Source organism: Pristiophorus japonicus, unplaced genomic scaffold (assembly GCF_044704955.1).
Source record: "Pristiophorus japonicus isolate sPriJap1 unplaced genomic scaffold, sPriJap1.hap1 HAP1_SCAFFOLD_42, whole genome shotgun sequence".
Lineage (NCBI taxonomy): Eukaryota > Metazoa > Chordata > Chondrichthyes > Pristiophoridae > Pristiophorus > Pristiophorus japonicus.
This window is the reverse complement of record NW_027254090.1, coordinates 6,441,783-6,460,937: the sequence shown is the minus strand read 5'-3', so window position 1 is coordinate 6,460,937 and position 19,155 is coordinate 6,441,783. Positions and strand designations below refer to the sequence as shown.

Genomic DNA, 19,155 nt, shown 5'->3' with positions numbered 1-19,155 from the left:
AGTGTTCTGACTGGAGGTGTGCCTGAGTCCCACATTATCGGGGGAATGGCCCCTCCGGGGCAACAACACACTTCCCCTTTAGGTGTGGCTGCTGAGTTCATTTCATTAACTGAGGATTCTGCACAGCCGGGGGCTGTAGACAGGGGACTCTCAGTTAGTGGCTGGTCCACCACGACCTCTCCTGTAAGTCCCTCACCGCCGAAGGCTGCCGGCTGGGGATCCCTGTCCGTAGACTGATCCCTGATCTTGGCTATTCTCGAACGGATGGCCAACCTCCCGGGGCTGACCCACTGAAACTGGGGCACTGGTGACCACGGTGTCTCCGGGAAGCGAGCCGGGACAGCTTTGTCAGGAATCTGTTTGAACATCTTAAACAGATCACTGGCAGGCTGCTAACAACATGGGCAATGAACTCAGCACTTTAGCTTGAGTGTTCAGGACAGAACGCGCCCCTTAGCATGTATGAGGAAAAAGCTCCAGAAAATATTCTCGGCCAGGGAGCTTTCGCTTGTGTGGTGAACGTGTTAAGCGCGACACTGCGGAAACATCTCCACTTTCAGCACCAGGTCAGACAGAAATGTGAAGTGAGCAGGTGGACTGCAGAATCCCACTTTTAAGGATTTGGTCGTGGTGTCAAACAAAGAGTTTCACGAAATGATTAAAAATAAGAAATGTCAAAGTCGAACATGCATCTCCACAGGAGACTGCGATCTGAACACAGCACCTTAAACCACTCCGCCACCCTGAGTATTCAATGCTAGATGTGGCCACCTGCAGATTGATTTTGAACTTTTGTGTCCTGACACATGAAATAAATGAGGGCAGCAGGCGTATCTCTGCCTGACACCGGGGAAACAGTGAGACAGATCTTGGAGCAAGGGTCTGGTTATTGCCAAACAGCAAAGAAAATATTTTCTGGAAGAACAATGTTGAAAATAATTGCAACCCCAACATGATTAGAACACACAACCTTTCGATTTGGAATCAGGCATGCTACCATTGCCTGACAAGGTCCACACATGAAGTCTGAGATGTTCGGCGATATGAAGGTTTCACAATACAAGGGGCTTTAAAATCCCCGCCCATCCCCACCAGGTATCAGAAGCAGCGCTCACCTGCCAGTCACCGAATGTTTTTTTCTTAAACTTTTGTATTGTTTTCACGGGAAAGCATCATTAATTAACCCCTCACCTTCTTTTGCACAATGAAAGAAATGCTAACTGAGGGAGAGTCGATACTTCAATCATTTGTCCTGTGCTTTGGGAAGTGGGCAGGGAAGTGGACCTGAGTCCATGATTGCATCGGCCAAGATCGTATTAAATGTCGGAGCAGGCTCGAGGGGCGTATGGTCGACTACTGCTCCTATTTCTTATGTTCTTATGCATGTTGACCCATTTTACTCACTGCATTTTTGGAGTCTGGTTCAAAATCTTCATTGCTGATGACACCAGGAATCTGGGGCAACTTATGTCAAATTTAACAGCACTGGTTATTCCGACCGTGCACAGAAAATAGAATCAGTAGTGAAGATAAAATCCTACGGTGCTCATTTTCAGATTCAATGCAGCAGGATTTCAAATAAAGTAAAAGAATTTTACAGTGAAAAGATTTAGAAGTGTTACTTGTATTTGTGTCTTTTATTAAACTTTGTGGCGTCTGACTCCCGTTCATGCCTCTGCTGAATAAGAAAGGAGGGTTTGACGTTGACCAGACTGCACTGCCCCTGATATTTGTGAGCTCATCCTTTATATTCAGTGGTTTCTCGCCCTTTGATGGGCTGCAGTGTAGCGGATATCACGTTGGCGTTACACGCGAAAGGTCCCCGGTGGATCCGTTTTCTCTCACGTAAAGTTATCTATTTATTGGTTAAATAAAGAGCAATTCAGGAATAAGGGAGCCCTTTTGCCAGGAGAATAAATAGCAAATAAAAACAGCAAATTCTGCAAATCTCAGCAAATCAGGCAGCATTTGCTAGGAGACTTAACTCGTCTCCGATTGTTCCCATTTGGCAAGTTCAAACAAAATGTTCCTGTCTGGGATCGAACCAGGGACCTTTTGCGTGTAAAGTAAACATGATAACCACTACACTACAGAAACCACTGGTACAACAGCCCCAACAGAGGGGAGCTGACCAGTGAGCTCCCTCTGCGCTGATCGGGAATGAGGAGGCTCACCTGAAACAACTTCTGTCCCACACTGAAAGTTCTCAATCCTTCTCCTCCGCTGCCCTTTACAGAAATGTCACGGATCACCCAGCCACCGTGTTCACTTCCACATCCTCACAGTGGGGCCACAGGTGCTCCTATCGTCTCCCCGCGATCAGTGAACTCACCCAGTTTGTAAAATTTAACCCGGAACACGTGCCCGGCAAAGGGCAGGAGAAGCCAGATAGTCTGTAAGCTCGGTCTATCGCAGAAAGTATTGGTATTCATGGTGATTACAGCAATTATTAATCGTCTCACAGACCTCAATTATTTTTATGCGATGAATTGATCGAGTATCGTTACCACGTCAGTGCGGCGGATCTTAACACCTCGACCACCAGGGAACAGTTATGATAGATGTTGATATATTTATATATATTTATATAAGAAGCTGAATATCAACGGCTAGCTACCTTGACCTCATGGCGAACAGCAGTGCATCTAACTTTGAGTGAAGTAAATTGTTCCACAATGAAACCCATTTCATCTTTTGTTCCCTTTTAAACACTAGAAACTGAGACAGGGGGAATAAATAGAGAAATAAAAGCACAGTGATACAGACAAGAGGAAGAGAGAAGGGGAAATACTGTCCCCACCCAGAACTAATCCAGAAACCCCTCTGCTGCGCTCGGGGTGGCCACCCACAGCCTGGATACACTAACGGGAGAACACCAGCGGCAGGTCGGGGCCATAAAAGGAACGGCGAGCTGCCCTGGGATCAGCTTGGAGGTCCCCGGAGACTGCTCCAGGGAGCAGCGCGAGCTGGTGCAGGAGGGCGGCGGCAGCGAAGATTGACGTCATCAAGGTCCAGGTCAGTGATTGGAGCGTGGGCAGATACAGCAGGAGCGGCGAGATCGGGGCGAAGGAGCGGCGAGAGACAGTGCAGGGATGTGATCAGGGCCCAGGGGAGGCATGAGTTCAGGGCCAGAGGCCCAGGCGCAGCATGGACCAGCCCACACTGCGATATGTGTGCACACTGGGTCCGTGCAGCAGAGCTGGTCTCCAGTCGCCTTGTTTAACCCTTGCCACTAGACGAATACCTCGCTCTGTCAAGCCCGTGTGATGGCTGGGGTGCAACGGCCATCACACGTTAAAAAAATCCACGCACAGGCATCTTCCACCCTTCAACGTACATTTCAGGACCTGGAATATTGAAACACCTGTGAACTCATCCTTTTTTGCGAGGAAGCAAGTCATCCTCTCTTCGAGGGACTGTCTATGATGATGATGAACTGGATTTGCTGCAGTCCGTGCGCAGCAGGTGATGAAAGCGGGCGTGATAGGGTGAGTGACAGGTGGGCACTGCTTCTGATGCTGTCTGACCCACGCTGGGAGCGGCCGGAGATTTTAAAGCCCTTTCATTGCACCAATGCAGGGTAAATGAAACTGTGTTTCAGGAACCTTCATGTTTCCAAACATGGGCACTCTGCACTGTAGACCTTGTGGTGCAACGGTAGTGTGTCTCACTCCCGATCAGAAGGCTGTGTATTCAAATGATGTCGGGATCATTGTTCTTCAAAAGTTGTAAACTTCTTTGCTGTTTGGCTATAACCTGACGTTTGTTTCCCTGGTGTCAGGCACAGATATGCCAGATGCCCTCATTTACTTCATGCAACAAGACACAAAAGTTCAAAATTTAAATGAACTTACAGTCTGGATGGCCGAGCCGTCGAAGGTGCTGCGTTCAGTTTGCAGTCTGCTCTTAAAGCGCGGTTTCAAATCCCTTTTCTTATTTTTAGTCATTGAGCAAAACTCATTTGCTTGGCACCACGACCAGCTCCTTAAAAGTGGGATTCAGCAGTTCACCTGCTCGCTTAACATTTCCGTCTGACCGGGTGCTGAAAGTGGAGATGTTTCCGCAGTGTAGCGGTTAACACGTTCGCCTCTCACGCGAAAGCTCACCGGGTGGGAATATTTTCTGGAACTTTCTCCTCATGCATGCTCAGGGCGAGATTGTTCTCCTGTGAAAGGTCATATCATCATAAACATGTAAGGATGAGGAGCTGGAGTAGGCCATTCGGCCCCTCGAGCCTGGTCCACCATTCAAGAAGATCCTGGCAGTTCTTCGACATCAAGTTTAAACATCTGGGGCGGAGCCAACAGGCGCCTGGTTGCAATCAGTGACAAAAACGTTTGCTTTAGCAGAAGCACAGCGAGCTCAGTTGATACAGCGTGAGATTTTTAATCTCAGATTCTCGGGTTCGAACACCAAGTTTGTTGATTACTTTTTAACTACATTTTATGTTGCTTTCACGGGAATACATCGTTAATTAACCGATGATCTTCTTTTGCACAAATAAAGAAATTCTAACTGAAGGAGATTCCATAATTGGATAATTTACCTATGCTCTGCAAGTTAACTCTTAAACCATAAACCATTTTACACACTGCTTTCGGGGTCTGGTCCAAAATGTTCATTGCTGGTAACATCAACAGTGAGACTGGGGAAACAGTGAGACTGACTTTAGAGCAAGGGTCTGGTTATTGTGAAACACCAAAGAAAATATACATTCTGGAAGAATAACATCGAAAGGAAATGTGACCCGACACCCAGAAAGAAGTGTTAAGACTTAAGATGAAATGCTGCATCCCTTTCTGCAAAAAATTCCTTTCACAAACATTTCTCTGACCGAAGCTGCACAAAACAAAAATGTTCGTTGCAAAGTCATTAAACTCCCGAATTTCCGCTTCACCGGAATCTCCTGAATCAGATGCCTCTCTTCTTAGGTAATCCCCGGAGTCGAGCATGACTTGCTTCCACATTAAAAATCAGTGGTGATCAGCACAGAGGGAGCTCACTGGTCAGCTCCCGTCTGTTGAGGTCACTGTGCCAGAGGTTTCCCTAGTGTCGCGGTTATCACGTTTGCTTTACACATGCAAGGTCACCGGTTCGATGCCGGGCGAGAGCATTGTGTTGAAATTTCCTATAGGGGAACAATCGGAGGCGAGTCTCGTCTCCTGGCAAATGCAAACTGACCTGCTGAGATTTCCAGCATTTGCTATTTATTCTCCTCGCAAAAGCGCTCCCTTATTCCTTAATTGCTCTTTATTTCACCAATAAATAGATAACTTTTAGCGAGAGAAAATGGATCCACCAGGGAACTTTGGCGTGTCGGAATAACCGGTGCTGTTAAATTTGACAAAATTTGCACCAGATTCCTGGTGTCGCCAGCGATGAGGATTTTGAACCAGACTCCTAAAACACAGTGTGTAAAATGGGATATGGTTGAACAGTTAACATGAAAAGCACAGAACAAATGATTGAAGTATCGACTGTCCCTAGGTCAGCATTTCTTTCATTGTACAAAAGAAGATGACGGGTTAATTAATGATGCTTTCTCGTGAAAACAACACAAAAGTTAAACAAAAAACATACGGTGACTGGCAGGTGAGCGCTTCTTCTGATACCTGGTGGGAATGGGCAGGGATTTTAAAGCCCCTTGTATTGCGGAATCTTCATATAGACGAACATCTCATGCTCCCTGTGTCGGCCTTGTGGCGTAAAGGTAGCGCGTCTGACTCCAAATCAGAAGGTTGCGTGTTCAAATCACGTCGAGGTCACTGCTCCTTTGGGTAATCCTTGAATTAATATTTTCTTTGCTGTTTGGCAACAACCAGACCCTTGCTCCAAGGTCTGTCTCACTGTTTCCCCGGTGTCAGGCAGAGAAACACCTGTTGCCCTCATTTATTTCTTGTGACAAGACACAAAAGTTGAAAATCAACCTGCAGGTGGCCATATACAGCACTGGATAGTCAGGACAGCCGAGCGGTCTAAGCTGTTGTGTTCAGTCTGCTCTGAAAGTGTGGGTTTGAATCCCACTTCTAGCACCTTTTATTTTTAGTCATTAAGCAAAACTCATTTGCTTGGCACAACGATCAGCGCCTAAAAAGTGGGATCCTGCAGTTCACCTGCTCGTTCAGCATCTCCGTCTGACCTGGTGCTGAAGGTGGAGATGTTTCCGCAGTGTGGCCGTTCACACGTTCACCTTGCTGTCATGTATCTCACACCACTCTACAGTTCTAAGTCGTTTTGAACATCTCTTTCAGCCAGGTGTGGGTACCTTCAAAGGGGCTAAAGTTAAAATCTACATCACACAGGATGCCAGACCGGTCCATCACAAGGCTTGAGCTGTGCCTTATGTGATGAGGGAAAAGATTGAACACGAACTGGACCTGCGGGAAGGCATTATCTCATCCGTGGAATTTAGCTACTGGTCAAGTCCCATCATCCCCGTCATGAAGCCTGATGGATCCGTACAAATCTGTGGGGATTACAAGTCTACCATAATAGAGTCTCCCTACAGGACCAATACCCGCTGCCCAGAAAAGAGGACCTATTTGCCACGTTGGCTGGAGGAAAACTTTTCTTGAAACTTGATCTTACATCTGCGCATATGACGCAAGAACTGACCGAAGAGTCTCAGCTACTCACCACCATCAACACACATCGAGGCCTTTATATGTACAATCGATGCCCATTTGGCATCAGGTCGGCAGCTGCTATATTCCAGCGCAACATGGAGAGTCTGCTCAAGTCCATCCTGGGGACGGTTGTGTTTCAAGATGACATACTCATCACGGGCAGGACACCGACTCCCATCTCCGCAATTTGCAGGAAGTACTAAGTCGATTGGATCGAGTAGGCCTAAGAGTTAAGAAATCCAAGTTTCTGTTTCTCGTGCCTGAGGTTGAATTTTTGGGCAGAAGATTGCCGCTGATGGAATCTGCCCAACAGAATCAAAAACCGAAGCAATATGTCTGGCACCCAGGCCCTGGAATATCTCGGAACTGCCTGCCTTTCTCGGGCTATTCAATTACTTTGGGAACTTTATGCAGAACTTGAGCACGCTGCTGGAGCCTCTCCACATGCTACTCAGAAAGGGGTGCGATTGGTTTTGGGGGGACGCCCAAGAACGCGCCTTCAATAAAGAACTCAATCTTCTATTTTCCAACAGTGTTTTAGCCTTTTTTGACCCAGGTAAAAAGTTAGTTATTACATGTGATGCGTCAGCGTACAGGGTCGGGTGCGTTTTACAGCATGTCAATGATGCGGGTAAATTACAACCCATTGCTTATGCCTCCAGGTCACTTTCGCGGGCGGCGTGCGGGTACGGTATGGTTGAGAAGGAGGAGCTCGCGTGCGTGTACGGTGTCAAAAAGATGCACCAATACCTTTTCGTGGCGAAGTTCGGGTTAGAAACCAACCACAAACCCCTCACGTCCCTGCTATCTGAGTGCAAGGCAATAAACGCCAAAGCCTCGGCACGCATTCAGCGGTGGGCACTCATGCTGGTGTCTTACGACTACACAATAAGGCACAGACCAGGCACAGACAACTGTGCCGATGCGCTTAGCAGGCTACCCCTGGCGACCACAGAAGGTTCGGACGTACAGGACTGTGAGATGGTCATGGCAATCAGTGCCTTTGAATCCACAGGTTCGCCCATGATGTCGCACCAAATCAGAGCCTGGACGACAGATGCGTTTTAACTGGTGACAGGGCAGAGACCCGCGATGCCTGCCCCGAGGAGATCAAACCTTTCCATAGGCGCAGGCATGAACTATCACTACAGGCAGACTGCCTGATGTGGGGCGGCCGAGTAGTTATGCCCTTGCGAGATGAGAGGCGTTTGTCCGGGGGCTCCACCGCGACCACCCGGGGATCATTCTAATGAAGGCCATAGCCAGATCCCACGTCTGGTGGCCTAGCATTGACGCGGACTTGGAGGTCTGCATCCGTCGGTGCACCATTTGTGCCCAACTCAGTAATGCCCCCAGGGAGGCCCCCCAAAGCCCCTGGCCCTGGCTCACAAAAACCGTGGTCGCAGGTGCATGTAGACTATGCGGGCCCATTCATGGGCAAAATGTTCCTCGTAGCCGTTGATGCATTTTCAAAATGGATCGAGTTCACCATTTTAAACTCGAGCACCACCTCCACCACTGTGGAGAGCCTGAGAACCATGTTTGCAATGCACGGAATTCCTGACATATTGGTCAGTGATAATGGTCCGTGCTTCACTAGCGCAGAATTTCAAGAATTTATAGTTGACCACGGCATAAATCACGTTAAGACGGCACCGTTAAAGCCGGCCTCCAATGGCCAGGCGGAGTAAGCAGTTCAGATCATTAAACAAGGCATGCTCAGAATCCAAGGTCCCACGCTGCAGAGCCGCCTGTCGCGACTGCTGCTGGCATACAGATCTTGTCCACAAACGTTGACTGGGGTTCCCCCCGCGCAACTATTGATGAAATGAACCTTAAAGACCAGGCTCTTGTTAATCCTCCCAGACATGCATGAAATTGTTGAGGCTAAGCGCCGGAAGCTAACTGAGTACCATGACCTAAATTTTACGGGGAGGTGGAATGAGATAGGGGACAAAGTGCTTGTGCTAAACTATGGCAGGGGTCCCAAATGACGTACAGGGACAGTAACAGGCAAGGAAGGAAACAGGCTACTGGTTGTACAAATGGACAATCGCCAAACCTGTCGGAGGCATGTCGACCAAGTAAAAAGTAGATTCATCAACAATACTGCAGGACGAGAGGCAGACTACAGTATGGAACTCACACCACACCTGGTGGACAGACAGAGGGGACAACCTGAGGAAAGGGCAGTCTCAACAGACAGCCCAGGCGAGATACCAGCAATCACACTGAAAGAAAAACAGGCACCAAGGCAAACAACTGAACCACAACTAAGACGCTCCACGCGAGAGTGTAGACCACCTGAGAGTCTGAATCTATAAAGACAATAAGACCTTGGGGGAGTTTGATGTCATGTATCTCACACTACTGTATATAACTGTATCTTACCATGCTATATATGACTGTAACTAGATATGACCTGTAACCACAAGCATACGTTACCACCAGAGGTGCACTTGCAGGAGACACTGCATACCTGTTCCACACAGGTATATAAAGGAAGGTCTCAGGCAAGTATGGCACATGAGAGCTGTGAAATAAAGGTGCAGGTCCAGAGTGACCTTGACTTCAGCATGTGCCTCGTCTGAGTCTGTACTGCAGGGTCAGGACTTAACACTTAAAAGCGAAAGCTCACCGGGTGGTAATATTTTCTGGAGTTTTCTCCTCATGCATGCTCAGGGGCGAGTTTGTTCTCCTGTGAAAGGTTATAAGATCATAAACATGTAAGGATTCGGAGCCGGAGTAGGCCTTTCGGCCCCTCGAGCCTGGTCCACCATTCAAGAGGATCCTGTCAGTTCCTCGACAGCAAGTTTAAACATCTGGGGCGGAGCCAACAGGCGCCTGGCTGCAATCAGCGACAAAAAGGTGCATTTGGCAGAAGCCCGGCGAGGTCAATCGGTCGAGCATGAGAATCTTAATCTTGGATTCAGTGGTGTGAGCCCCACGTTAATTGTTAAATCATGTCCCATTTTACACACTGTGCTTTAGGGATCTGATTCAAAATGTTCATTGCTGGTAACATCAACACGAGACTGGGGAAACAGTGCGACTGACTTTAGAGCAAGGGTCTGGTTATTGTGAAACAGCAAATGAAATATCAATTCTGGAAGAATGACATAGAAAAGAAATGTGACCCCGACACACAGAAAGAAGTGTTAAGGCAGAAGATTAAATGCTGCATTCCTCTGTGCAAAAAATTCCTTTCACAAACATTTCTCTGACCAAAACTGCACAAAACAAAAATGTTCCTTTCAAATTCATTAAACTCCCGAATTTCCACACCCCCCGAATCTCCTGAATCAGATGCATCTTGTATTGCCGACTCAATCCATGTCCCTTTGCAATGTTCTGCTTCCACCCACACTATGAAATGTGCCACTAACTTATAGAATCATGGAATGGTTACAGCACGGAAGTCCATTCGGCCCGTCGAGCCCGTGCCGACTCTCAGCGAGTCCCACTCCCCCGCTCTTTGCCCTGAGGCCTGCAATTGTTTTTCCTTCAGACACTTATCCAACTCCTGTTTGAAAGATAAGATTTAGTCTGCCTCCAGTACATTCCAGATCCTAACCACTCGCTGCTAAATAGCCAGCTCCTGTTCCTGTGTGTAAAGTCTGGGAAACACTGGATCAATTCCTACCACACTCACAGCCTTCCTAAATATAGCACCGTCTTTCTATTCTCGTAAAACCAGCTCCTGAAGTGTAGTCCAGCTGTGCAGGTTAAAGCTCTGGTTATGTTCCTAACATTACTTCAAATGCAGTGTTTCCGTAGTGTAGTGGTTGTCACATTTGCCTCACACGCGAAAAGTTCCTGGTTCAAAATTGGGTGGAAACATTTTGAAAACTTGCTCAATTAAATATTGGAAAAAATGGATTGATTCATATTCGTGGTTCAATATTAACAAAACACAATGTCCCACAACCTTGTAAAATTTACTGATATCAGTGTACAGTTATGTATACACTCAAACTCTACACTTGAACTGAATGCTCATAAAAGTATTGGAGTGGGAACTCACTGGATAAGAGAACAGCTGGTAATGTTTGCGGAATATGTTTGTGCAGTCAAAACGCGCAATGACAAACTGGAACCGTGCAGCACCGAATCCTCAGGGAAAACACAGTTAAAAACTTCGCTTTTGGGTGGGCTTGAACCACCAACTTTTAGGTTAATAGCCCAACGCGCTAAACCATTGCGTCACAGAGACTGACGCAAGTGCACACTGCACGAAATCCAAAACCAGGGTGTCAGTCAGTTAAACCTTCAGATTGCTCCTACCGGGATGGAACTTGTCCACTCTCAGTTGTACTTTTCCCAAATAAAGGGTGGACATTCAGTGTGGATGTATGGAAGCAGTCTGATCCCGCACATTGCAGACACTTCCATGTCACTGCCAACCAGCTGTCCCACAACCGGTGTGATCTACCTTCCAGCCTTCCGGTGCCTTGTCTGTGACGAAGTATTCTGATTGTCCCTAAGACGGTATTCGGTTTTAATTCCTTTTCTGCTCCCGACTGCAGATATTCCTGTGAATAAACGTGAACAAAGTGCTTACAGGGTCAGTTCGATTGACCGTTTCTTTGCTTGGTGAAATTTCAAAGATTGAAAGCGACGCACATCAACCCCAGAAAATGCTGGAAACACTCAGCAGGTCGGGCCGTATCTGTGGAGGTGGGGAAGTGGGAATAATCGATTGGTTTGTTTGCGGCTTTAATCTGCTGCTGGACAGTGAGGCAGTGCTGCAGGATGCTTTTTTTCGAGGTGTAAGCAGAGGTTTCCGTCGTGTAACGGTTATCACGTTCGCCACACATGTGAAATATCCTCGGTTTGAGCACGGACAGAAACATTGTTTTGGAGAATATTTTTCTGTGGAATACATTTTTTAAAAGTAGCCCCAGGTTCCTTGTATCATGAGCGATGGGCATTTTAACTCACTCTCCTAAAATACAGTGTGTGTAAAATCAGATAGTGGATTAAACTTCATCAATGATTAAAGTTCCTTAACTCATTGAAGTTCAGTTCTTGAAGTTTCCATCAATTCATTTCATAAACATAATTGAAGTGTGTGAGAGAATTAATAATGGGCTTTAATCGTTAAGGACCCCATTACTTTATGTTATAGACCCAGGTTACACACTCTCTTGCTTCTGAAAGAGTTGAGGTCCATATGGGGGTGATTTGGGCACATCTTTCCCCACATTACAAATGTGTCAGGAAATCAACCACCCAAAGCCCTTTCATTAACCACAGGGGTTCCCGCAATTGTCTGGTCTCAAAGCGGTTTTAGTCCTTGTCAATATCTCTTGTCCATTTCCCGATGTTTCCCGATTCTGTCGGTCTCCCTGGCTCTCTTCAATCAGTGTGTGGCCACCTACAGATTGGATTTCAATGAATACCTGTGATTGTGTTTTCAATAACAACAGAAAATGTTTCTTATATATTTCTTATGTTCTCTCCAAATCCTCGATATCCTTCCTAAATTGTGGTGCCCAGAACTGTAAACAGTATCCAACTGAGGCCGAAGCAGGGATTTATAAAGCTTTGGTGTAAGTTCCTCACCGGTGTAATCTATTTCACGTTATAAAGCCAAGGGTCCTGTCTTCTTTCTTAGTAACCTTATCAACTTGTCTACCCACCTTCAAATATTGCTGTGTGTAAATCTCTCGGTCACTCTGTTTCTGCATCCCCTTTAAAGCAACACCATTTCGTTGAAGTTTACAAAGATCACCACCGTGTGTTTCCCAGACCTTACACAGAGGGACATAGGAACAGGAGGAGGCCATTTAGCCCCTCGAGCCTGTTCCACTATTCAGTAAGATCATGGCTGATCTGATCTTGGCCTCAGCTCCACTTCCCTACCATCTTCGCCTAACCCTTGACTCCCATATCGTTCAAAAATCTGTCTACCTCCACCTTAAATATATTCAATGACCGAGCCTTCACTGCTCTCAGGGGTAGAAATACAAAGATTCACGCCCCTCTGAGGGAAGAAATACCTCCTCATCCCCATTTTAAATGGGCAACCCCTTATTCTGAAACTATGTCCCCTCGTTCTAGATTCCCCCACGAGGGGAAACATCCTCTCTGCATCTACCCTGTCAAGCCCCTCAGAATCTTACACCTTTCAAAGATATCATCTCTCACTCTGGTAATCTCCAATAGGTAGATCCCAACCTGTTCAACCATTCTTCATAAGACAACCTTGTGAACCTTCTGTGAAATGCCCCCAATGTAAGTTTATCCCTCCTGAAATGAGGAGAGCAAAACTGTACGCAGTACTCCAGGTGTGGTTTCACCTGTGCTCTGTACAGTTGTAGCAGGACTTCCGTAATTTAATATTCCATCCCCCTTGAAATAAAGGCCAACTTTCCATTTGCCTTCCTAATTACTTGCTGTATCTGCATGCTAACTTTTTGTGATCAGGAAGGCCAATGGTATCTTGGCCTTTATTGCAAAGGGGATGGAGTATAAAAGCAGGGAAGTCCTGCGACAGCTGTATAACGTATTGGTGAGGCCACACCTGGAATACTGCATGCAGTTTTGTTTTCCATATTTACGAAAGGCTATACTTGCTTTGGAGGCAGTTCAGAGAAGGTTCACTAGTTTGATTCTGGAGATGAGGGGGTTGAATTATAAGGAAAGGTTGAGTAGGTTGGGCCTCTACTCATTGGAATTCAGAAGAATGAGAGGTGATCTTATCGAAATGTGTAAGATTATGAGGGGGCTTGAGAAGGTGGATGCAGAGAGGATGTTTCCACTGATGGGGAGACTAGAACTAGAGGGCATGATCTTAGAATAAGGGGCCACCCATTTAAAACTGAGATGAGGAGAAATTTCTTCTCTCAGAGGGTTGTAATACTGTGGAATTCCCTGCCTCAGTGAGCTGTGGAAGCTGGGACATTGAATAAATTTAAGAGAGAAATTGACAGCTTTTTAAATGATAAGGGGATAAGGGGTTATGGGGAGCGGGCAGTGAAGTGGAGCTGAGTCCATGATCGGATAAGCCATGGTCTTATTGAATGGCGGAGCAGGCTCGAGGGGCCGTCTGGCCAACTCCTGCTCCTATTTCTTATGTTCTTCTGTAAAAGGACTCCCAGATCCCTCTGCTCCACAGCATTTTGTAATCTCTCCCCATTTCAGTAATTATTAGCTTTTTTTGTTTTACCTACCAAAGTGGATAACCTCATATTTCCCACATTATACTGCAGCTGCCAATTTTTTCCTCACCCACTGAGCCTATCAATATCGCTTTGCAGATTGTTTGCGTCCTCCTCACAACTTGCTTTCCCACCATATCTTTGTATCAGCAGCCAATTTGTCTAAATTACAAACATGCAGAGCCCAGAACAAATTATTTTGCACCCTGGCGATGTTTTCCCATTGCCTTTGAAGGCGTATATCGCAGATTACCCAGAATGAAACCGTACATTTAAGATTTATACGATGAGGGAAAATTGCACCTTATTTTATTAGTTCGAGGTGTTTCATTAATTGATTTGACATGCTGTATTTGTTTGAGGTGCTGTGGAAAAATGGATCCTTACTCATTGCTGACTCTAAGTTAGAACAAATGAGTGTTCGACAGTAAAATGAGCACTGCACTTTAATTGAGAATTACATATCCAGAGTTATAGTAGGCAGCCGCATACCGCAGTGAAGTAGAGCAGACCCGAGAGACTCAGCTAACATTTGGAAAGTAATCACTGAATTAACACAGAAGAGTGCAAAACATTCATCAGAACAATATACAATCAATACAATGCGTCTGATTGTGTTTGAAGGAACACGGCCATTGGAGAGAGAGCATCGTTTCCAATTACATTATATAATAAGTCTAATCAACATTTTCCAGTTTTGGGACGTTTAGCTTCAATTTCGGAATTTTGCATTTAAACATATTCTATGTCATGAGGGACTCAAATCAGCGGCCGTAATGTGTTTGTTCAAACAACTGAAACTAATTTCAACTCTGTTGCATCTTGACTGTCCCAGTGGGGAGCCCACAGGATATAATTGAAAGGCTCCGGGAATATTTCAGAGTTTAATTCAGAGAGATTCCCTAAAGCATGAAGAGGCAGCATCGCTTAACACAGAAAATGCATGATACTTCCTTACTAGACAGTATAAATACACACGAGGCCCATGCTTGAGAGAAGGTCAGTCTGTGACCTGTCCTTTATTCATTCGCACTCAAGTGATGAAGGTGGGTGGAGCTTCCCCTTTTATACCTGAAGGTCCAGGTTAGGAGTATCTCCCACCTAGTGGTCAGTGTTCTCACGGTGTACAACTTAGGTCAGTTTATACATGGGTTACAATGCTGGTTGAATACATGACATCACCTCCTACCCCAAAGTCTTATTGGGATCACAGGTTGAGTCTCTCTGGTGGTATACGCTCCCTTGCAGAGCGCCTGAGTTGGGGCTCCAGTTGTTGGGCGCTGGCCTGAGTGTCTGCTGTTTGCAGTGCTCAGGCCTGTCCGGACTGCCCACAGTGACTGGGCTCTCCTCCCTTTGGTTCCGGTGTTCGGTCACCTGTGGTGGAGTGAACTCTATATCGTTCTCTTCCTCTGCTTCTTCTATGGGGTTGCTGAACCTCCTTTTTGTTTGATCCACATGTTTGCGGCAGATTTGTCCATTGGTATGTTTAACTACCAGAATCCTATTGCCCTCTTTGGCAACCACAGTGCCTGCGAGCCATTTGGGCCCTGCAGCGTAGTTGAGGACAAAAACAGGATAATTTACATCAATACATCATGCCCTCGCATTCCTGTCATGGTAGTAATATTGTGACTGGCGCCTGCTCTCGACAATTTCTTTCATGGTGGGAGTATAAGGAATAATCAGGTTTTGAGCGTCCTTTTCATTAGTAGGTCTGCGGGTGGAACCCCTGTGAGCGAGTGTGGTCGGGATCTATAGGCCAACAGGAGGCGTGATAAGCAGGTTTGTAGGGAACCCCCTTGGAATCTGAGCATCCCCTGTTTGATAATCTGCACTGCTCGTTCTGCCTGGCTGTTTGAGGCCGGCTTGAACGGTGCCATTCTAACATGGTTAATTCCATTGCCTGCCATGAAGTCCTGGAATTCAGTGCTTGTGAAGCACGGGCCATTGTCACTGACCAAGATGTCCGCTAGACTGTGGGCGGCGACCATTGCCCGTAGACTTTCTACCGTGGCAGAGGATGTGCTTGAATTTAAAATGTCACACTCGATCCATTTGGAGTAGGCGTCCACTACAACCAAAAACATTTTCCCCATGAAAGGACCTGCGTAGTCCACATGGATGCGTGACCAAGGCTTGGCCAGGGGCTAAGGGGGGCTTCCCTGGGCGCATGGCCCAGCTGGGCACATGTGTTGCACCTGCGAACACACAGTTCCAGATCTGCGTCTATTCCTGGCCACCAAACGTGTGACCTGGCAATTGCCTTCATCGTGACAATGCCCGGGTGCCCATTGTGGAGTTCTCTGATGAACACCTCTCTGCGCATCTGGGGCATGTCTACGCGGTTTCACCACAGTAGCCAATCGGCTTGAATCGAGAGTTCATTCCTGCCCCTGTGAAATGGTTTAAATTCCTCAGGGCATGCCCTGTACGTGGCTGCCCAGTCCCCGTTCAGGACACATTTCTTGACTAGAGACAATAGCGGGTCTCTATTTGTCCAGACTTTAATCTGACGGGCTGTCACTGGTGAGCTTTCGCTTCCGAAAGCTTCAACAGCCATGACCATCTCAGCACCATGCTCGGTAGCCCCCTCAGTGGTGGCTAGTGGGAGCCTGCTGAGTGCATCGGCGCAGTTTTCAGTGCCCGGTCTGTGCCGAATTGTCTAGTCATAGGCAGCTAACGTGAGTGCCCACCTCTGTATGCGGGCCGATGCGTTTGCATTTATGGCCTTGTTGTCGGCCAAAAGGGACGTTAGGGGTTTGTGATCTGTCTCCAGCTCAAATTTTCTGCCAAACAGGTACTGGTGCATTTTCTTTACCACATATACACATGCGAGCGCCTCCTTTTCTACCATCCCGTAGCCCCTTTCTGCCTGGGACAGACTTCTGGAGGCATAAGCTACCGGCTGTAACTGATCCTTGGCATTGACATGCTTCAACACACACCCGACACCATAGGACGACAGATCGGACGTTAACACAAGTTTCTTACATGGGTCATATAGCGTTAACAGTTTGTTGGAACATAACAAATTGCGTGCTCTATTAAAAGCCCTTTCCTGGCTGTCCCCCCAGACCCATTCATGACCTTTGCATAGGAGCACGTGCAGCGGCTCCAGCAGCGTGATCAATTTGGGAAGAAATTTGCCAAAATAATTCAGGAGCCCCAGGAACGAACGCAGTTCCGTCGTGTTACGGTGTCTGGGTGCTCTCTGGATCGCTTCCATCTTGGATGCAGTTGGGCTGATCCCGTCTGCTGCTCCCCTCATCCCCAGGAATTCTAACTGTGGAGCTAGGAAGACGCACTTCGCAGTTTTCAGGCGCAGACCTACCCGGTCCAGTCTGCGTAGCACCTCCTCCAGGTTGTGGAGGTGCTCTTCAGTATCGTAACCCGTAATGAGGATGTCGTCCTGAAAAACCACCGTCCCTGGAATCGACTTGAGGAGGTTTTCCATATTTCGTTGGAAGAGCGCGGCGACCGAGCGAATCCCGAACGGACATCTGTTGTACTTAAACAACCCCTAATGTGTCGTGATGGTGGTCAGCTTCTTCGACACACTCGCCAGCTCCTGGGTCATGTAAGCTGAGGTCAGGTCCAATTTTGAAAAATGTTTGCCACCGGATAGCGTCGCAAAGAGGTCCTCCGCTCTCGGTAGTGGGTACTGGTCTTGGAGTGACACCCGATTGATGGTGTCCTTGTAATCGCCACATATCCTGACTGACCCATCCGCCTTGAGCACCGGCACAATCGGGCTCGCCCAGTCACTGAATTCGACTGGCGAGATGATGCCTTCCCTCAGGAGGCGGTCCAATTCGCCTTCTATCTTTTTCCGCATCATGTACGGCACCGCTCTGGCCTTGTGGTGTACTGGTCTGGCATCCAGGTTTATGTGAATCACTACCTTGGCCCCCATGAAAGTGCCAATGCCGGGTTGAAATAATGAGGCAAATTTGTCCAGGACCTGTGAGCATGATACTCGCTCCACAGAGGAAATTGCATTGACATCGCCCCATTTCCAGTTCATGACAGCAAGCCAACTCCTCCCCAGTAGTGCGGGACCGTCCCATGGGACAATCCAGAGTGGCAACCTGTTCTCTAAATCTTTGTGGGTCACGACTACCGTGGCGCTGCCTTGCACCGGAATGATCTCCTTGGTGTAAGTCCGTAGCTGTGCGTCAATCGGCGATAATTTTGGCCTCCTGGCCTTGGATGCCCACAACTTTTTGAACTGTTTGATACCCATCAGGGACTGGCACTCGTGTCTAACTCCATTGATACTGGGATGCCATTGAGGAGCACTTTCATCATTATTGGTGGCGTCCTGGTGTATGAACTGTATACGTGCTCCACATGAACTCGCTGAACTTCAGCTTCCAGCGATTTCCCCCAGTGTCCATTTCTGCAATTTCTGCAGGCATTTTGCTCATCTCTGCAAACTCCGGCTGAATGTATGCCTCCACGCCTCCAGCATGAGTTACGGTTTGAAACAAAAGGTCCCTTGCCAGTCGATCGTCCCTGACTGCCCCTGTTATTGTCCTTGAGTGCACCATTAACAGGTGTTGATGGCCCCATTACTGGCCGCATTGTCCCTTGCAATGGCGTGAATCGCTGTTTAGCTTGCCATTGTCTCTGTCGAACTCCCCCTCTGGGTTCGACTACATGTTGGGGCATGCCTGACTGCCCTTGTCTGCCTGGAGAACTGTGTGCTGCTTTAACAATGTTGAATCTCTGTCCCAACCATTCCTTAACACAGTACCTCTCGTCTGTTCTGCTAGTGGCCATGCTCGCGTGGTTTAAATCCCAGTTTCTTGTCGCCATTGATACGTCCTTACTTCACAGTATAAATGCACACAAGGCCTATGCTTGAGAGAAGGTCAGTCTGTGACCTCTCCTTTATTCCATAGCACTCAAGTGATGAAGGTGGGTGGAGCTTCCCCTTTTATACCTGAAGGTCCAGGTTAGGAGTGTCTCCCACCTAGTGGTCAGTGTTCTCACGGTGTACAACTTAGGTCAGTTTATACATGGGTTACAATGCTGGTTGAATACATGACAATGCCTGCGACATTTTCCATCATTGATAAAATATTCTCCGTCATCCTTGCAGTCACTGCTCTTCCTGGTCAGTAATTATAGTCATTGACGTTGTGTAACTCTGTGTGTGATCCATATTTGGCCTTGTTCTGTATATGACAATGTAGTGATGACCATTAAATGATAGGGGCAGTGACATAATTTCAATAAATCGGAAGTCCACATTAGCCAAATTCCCACTGCTCATTTGTGCCGTTCCTTTAACAGAAACCGTAACTCTGTACTCTGCAGACACGCAAATGATGAAGTTATTGCTGTTGTTGGAACACTTTGTA

At 47.2% G+C, this 19,155-nt stretch overlaps 2 non-coding genes across 2 annotated transcripts; one reads left to right on the top strand and one right to left on the bottom strand.

Annotated features, from left to right (window-relative positions):
- Window positions 1-2,024: 2,024 nt before the first annotated feature.
- trnav-uac (transfer RNA valine (anticodon UAC)) lies at window positions 2,025-2,097 on the bottom strand. The gene has a single exon. It is a non-coding gene; the product is annotated as a tRNA-Val (tRNA).
- Window positions 2,098-5,693: 3,596 nt separating this feature from the next.
- trnaw-cca (transfer RNA tryptophan (anticodon CCA)) lies at window positions 5,694-5,765 on the top strand. The gene has a single exon. It is a non-coding gene; the product is annotated as a tRNA-Trp (tRNA).
- Window positions 5,766-19,155: the final 13,390 nt, after the last annotated feature.